Raw genomic sequence first — 6,000 nt, 5'->3', positions numbered from 1 at the left:
ACCATGATCAATAACAGCTTGTAATATAATCAAAACGCCTAAATGATGACAAGCATCCATAACTCATTGAATGACCCCAAACCACCCCCACTCCATCTCTTAGGAATGTGGGTATCATATTCTCTAGACTGCTTCCTATTATCTGGGGATGACAGCATCTTTGGGGAACCCTGAGAAAATTGGGGTAATGGTCAAGTCCTAAGAGAGTTGGTTGTATTAACTTTCTTTGTTTAGTCTCTGTGTGATGGGAAAATTCAGAGTTTATTTGAAGTCTTAGCTGGAGTAGTCTATAAGGCTGGGCCATCTCAGCTAGAAGCTTTGAAAGAATTTTAGATGCAGAATATTGAGGAAACTGAGCAGAGGCATTCTGAAAGACTGGATCACCTAAGCTACTTGTCTTCATTGGTGCCTGGTTCTTTTGTTCTGAAAACACATAAACTTTTAAAGGTAACATGTGTGTGTGTGTGTGTGTGTGTGTGTGTGTGTGTGTGTGTGTGTGTGTGTATGTGCATTAACACAAGTATGGAATGTGTTATATGCACAAATCAGCTAAAGATGATTTTTTGTTTTATGTTTGAGCAGGTAAAAGGCATCTGTTAACTTTATAAGTTTGTTTGGACTGTATAACCAAACCTCTATCCATACCACATGAAAGTTTGACATGTAATAATAAGTCATGAGGACTTTGTAACCAACAAGATTTATCAAATCTCATCAAGTCTCAGAGCTGTTCCCACAGTAGAGGGATCACCATATGCATCACCTGTTCTGTAGTCTTTCTTGGTTTCCATCTTTATGTCTGTAGCCAAGATTTTCAGGAGGTCTCCCCCCAATCAAATCTGATCTTCATTATTTTGAAGAGAACCATAAATTTTGTTTCCTGTGGAAACAAAGGCATAACCTCTCCCCCAATGCAATATATTTTTTCATTTTCATTTTGAAGTTAAGACATTCTTAAAATATATAGGTTGGTTTAATTTAGCAGTTTCCATAATCCAATGTCTCCTGCCTAGCTATTGACTGTTCAGCCTTTTATTACACCAATCACAGCAATACATTTTCACAGTGTACAGACATCTCACAACAAGTGGGAAAAAAAACCTTTCTCAATGTTTTCAAATGGGCCTGCATTATAAAGAAAGAAACTTGACCAGAACATGTTAGCCTATTAGGCAAAGGGAAGAAAGGAGTAACTTTCTTTCTTTTTAAAGTTGCTTTAATTGAAGTAGAATTACATCACTTCTCCCTCCTTTTTCCTTCCTCCAGTCCCTTCTAGTTTTCCTGCCTTGAACTCCTCCCATGCCCCCTCCTTCTGAAGTCAATAGCCTCCTTTTCTTTTAGTATGTTTAAGTAAGTAGACAATTGTTAGAACTACCCTAACCTGTGACAAGACTAAAAGTACAACTAAAGCTATGAATTGTGATGGACAAATATCAGTTTCAACAGTATTTCCATCTGACTTGCTCCAACACATCTTTCCAACCCTCTGTTTACATTCTCTGTAACACTTAACAATTCCAGTAAGAAGACTCCTGTTCTTTCTTTTACTTGACTGTCTCATTTTCTAAACATGCAACTGAAAATGCTATTTCACTTTAACTGTTTTCCAAGTACAATATCACGCTCCTTAGCACTTAGGCCAAAATTTTCAACTTTTAGGCAATACCTCATACTCAACTCATAGCCAGAAACTTAGAAATACTACAGTCCCTATCTGGGATTCTTTATATCCAGTGTTTAACTTGGAGTGCCTGTAAAAGCCAGGAAACAGAAAAAGGTAATTTGGTATTTGGGATGGAGGATGCCTTAAGAAACAAGAGTTAGTAGAACATAAGTAACATTAAAATAGGGGAAAAAGCAGAAGGTAGAAATATTTGAGGAGAGGAGAACTCCTATTGTTGCTTAGGTATGTGGTCATGGCATCAAACTGCCTTCTAAACATCTATGATTGTACCCATAAGCAAATGCTGTTAGCCTTAATATCCACTGCCATCATGAACTCACAGCTGCTATGGTTACCTGCACTGTTTGCCCAAGACTTGACCTGTCAAATAGCTAGCCATGGATGGTGGAGAAGGTCATGGGACTGTACTCTTATCTGCTGAACTATTGACTGATGGATTCTGGGAGAGGGGGAGTCATTATCTTCAGTGTACCCACTGTCGAGTAGAAGGTTCCATATTACAGTTCCATTCCCATGGTCACTCTGATGACTCTGTTTAAACTCAGTGAATCACAAAACAAACCAAAAAGACATGAACATGGGAAAATGACTTGTAGAGAGGAGTGGATGATTGATGGGTGGGTGGGAGTTAAGATCAATCAAGGGTGGGAGTAACCAGTGTGAATTGTATACATGTATGAAATTATCCTACAACAAAATTAATTAAAAAAACTTATATAACCATATCAATTTCTACTCATTGCATGTTACCTTATAAATGAATTGTAAATAAAGTTAAAAGAGAGTATTTTAAATATGATATGCTATAAAATGTAATATTATGATGACATTAATATCAATCTAAGGATGCCATTTCTCACTCCATCAAGTTACAAACTAGAATTTGCATTAGGAGTTCAAATCATCAACAAGAAGGAAAACTTTGCGTTGAAGTCATTGCCCAGTAAAATATTTTACTAAAACTTTAAACACTTTAATTATAAATCTCTGCTCTATATTTTCTGCTTTTTCAAATACATCCAGTAGCAGCCCACTGTATGCAATCCTGTTTAATTCACCTTGTTATATTTTGTAGCAGCTTACAACTCTTTTATACATTGGCGTGATTTCAGCTATTCAATTAAAAACGGGATGTTTTATTAATGTGCTCAGCTGCTGACACAAAGCATCTTGTGCTTTTCATATTCAGCAGAAATGCAGCTAAACTCTTTCTCCATTAACTTCTTATTTAACAGCTAAAAATAGAAGCCTAATGTAATGTTTATAGTACAGATCCAGTGATAAATATAGAATTCTAGTTTTCTGCCCAATGGAAATTCAAGCTGGATTAAAACGCACATCTTCAAGTTTCTTCTGAGTTAGTGGTAGAAAAAATGGTTTCTTTCTAGTTAGATACTAATGTGTGAAATCAGACACAAGGTCAGAAAAGTCATTTTCCTGTGCCTGTGCAACCTTTGAGAAAAAAAAAAAGAAACTTGAATACATTTCAGCACACACACACACACACACACACACACACACACACACACACACACACATACTCAAAAGAAACTGTCTTTAAAATTGCTTTGTTTTCCAAACATATTCTCTTTATCCTAAGTAAGGAGCCATCCCCTGCAGAACAAGTGGAAATTCTTCAACTGAGAAGTTGCCTGTGGATATATGACAACATTCTAAAAATAATGTGAAGCATTGGATATAGAAGCAGGAAACCCAGACTTAGCCACGAGTGGGGGTAGCACAGGATGCCTGACTCACAGCAGTGTCCACACCTCGGGCTCTGCTTTCTCGTGGTACTTTCCTGCTGTGTGGCTCTTGTTGCTGCTTAAGGCTGTTACAATCATATATTAAGAAATCTTCATGGAGTTATATTTATCAAAAGGCCTGGCAGAGTTCTTCAAGATATCTTTATTAATAATACTGAGAGAATCAGCTCTGAAGAGCTGGCATTGTAAGGGACGCTAGTAAAAAATCATCACTGTCAATTGCAAGCTGCATAACTGTATGCAAGAGTCGTCTGTGTCCTTCAACCTGCCCATTCCTTTCATCTCAGTAACCTAGATAGAGCCAAAATAATGGACAGTTCCTTCAATTTGAAACAATAAGGCAATGCAAAAGGAATTAATATATGGGATGAGAAAAAGCAAAATAATAAAAGAATCACAGGGACTAGAATGATAGATTGGGGATAAATAAGAAAATTGTGGCCCTCCATTAAGAAAAAAACTACACATAAAAAAGGGATTAAGAGTAATTGTCATGGACAAAGATTTTCTGTGGAGGTTTTAACTGAGCCCAAGTTTAAAAGAAGAGAAAAAAGCTGACATGATATCTAAAGGAGCTGACAAAGCCTTGGGCAGTGGGTCGCTTGCTATCTTGGGTATGGGCACTGATATTTCTATCTCAACATCAGGTCCTGGGAACTATCTAACCTAAACAGCATTCCTGAGCTAGAATTTCTTCGGAGACACCATAAAAGTGTCCTTATGAATTCACTGGGCATTTTTAAAAGCAATGGCTCAGTTGTGTCCTCAAACCACTACCTGACACCTCAAGGTCACATCTGAGCTTTATCAAGAACCAGGATTCCAGTGAGTTTGGTGCATCCTTGGGAGGGTCATGGGCTTCTCAACCTAGAAGACACATGCTGCAGTCCAAGTGGGAAACTGCGAGGGAAACAGAAGCGAAGTGTCGACAAATCAGACAGGAAGCTGCACAGATTTGGAGAAGGAGCAAATCTGAGGGATGAGGTGGCTGCTGCTTTTTTTTAAGCCTTCACATTTGGCAAACTCACACCTTTCTCTTCCATACCACTTCTACTTCTGTCTCCCCACCCCCAACTTCCCATGTGCTCCTCCGAAACACAATGCCAATCCCATTATCATCTTTTAACCTCTTCTACTTTCTATCTTGATGTTTGCACTTTTGTATGGATAGTCACCCCACACTCCCACCTTGGTACGTTCATGAATACCCCAGAGGATACCAACTCGGACTGTGACCAGCTCTGTGATTATCATTTCTAGAATATCCTATTTTCTCAAAAATCTCCTCAATGTTCTGCTGTCTCTACCTTTTGGTCATCTAGTAATATTCTCTGTGTCAAATTTATCATAATTTCTCATCTGCATACTTGGTTCATTCAATTAGTCATCTGAGGTCACTTTCCTCACTTATAAACAGGCATAGTAATATCCGCCTCATATATCTGATGATACAAACAGAGATCAGTCATGCAAATCATCATTGCTTCTTGCTAAGAGGGGACATTGAATGATCCATATTATCCATGCCATACATATAAATCTTGTGATTTGTTGCTTTTAAAACTCTTTCTGAGACTTAAGTTGTCCTCCTCTGTCCTTCCTTAAACCCCAGATCTAAACCCACATCAACCAGTCCCTCCCTTTCCCATTACATATGTGGCTTCCAAACCCCACTGAGAAAAAAAAATTCCGTGGTGGCATGGACTGATGCCACCGCAAACACAGTCTCCCACATCAGTGGAGCTATTAGCACTACACAGTAGAATTTCTAACTACTCATTGTCCGTTTCCTCTTTCATAGCCCACAATAATATTTTGAACCTTTACCACTTTGATGTTCTCCATCATTCTTAGCAAATGAACTCTACATCAGAGAGAAAATGCAGACACTTTTGTAAGAACATTTTCCACTTCCAGATCCTCCCCACAATACACACTGCAAAATATCTGCCCCGTGTATCAGGTGTCTATGTGCTGTTTGGACCACATCCTTCTATTTCTTTAGGCACCATAGTTAAATCAGGTATATTTCAAGTTTTTTTTTAATTTCTCATTTACCATATCCCACTTTTGTTATTGTTGTTTCCTTAGAGTACTATGCACTCACATCTACCTCCCCATTTCCTGAGACTCCCCAATCCCCAATCTGTGTTTCATTATCTCTGTCACAACAAGTCCCACCTTGCAGATGTTTCTGGTTACTGAAATCAACAGGCATATTTCAGTCCTTACCTTACGTGCCCTCTGATTGCTTGAGATGCTTGCCTTCCCTTTCTTAATGGCCTTTTCTTGCATGGTTTCCATGGTATCACTCAGTCTTGATTCTCCTCCTTTATCTGCCATAGGAAAAACTCTTGTCCATCTGTAAGATATTAACCACATTTAATAAAGATTCTCTAACATTTAAATTTCTAACCCTACTCTTCCCTATATCCTTATCACTAATGGATAATTCAAAGGAATTCAAATGAAACTCATCTCGGGTACCCTATATAGCATTTCAAACATATGCTGGAGCAAACTGAATTGTCATCTTCCTGGTGTTAAATT

This window comes from Peromyscus californicus, unplaced genomic scaffold (assembly GCF_007827085.1).
Source record: "Peromyscus californicus insignis strain IS unplaced genomic scaffold, ASM782708v3 Scaffold_22__1_contigs__length_63687245, whole genome shotgun sequence".
NCBI lineage: Eukaryota > Metazoa > Chordata > Mammalia > Rodentia > Cricetidae > Peromyscus > Peromyscus californicus.
Note: the sequence above shows the minus strand (reverse complement) of the source record.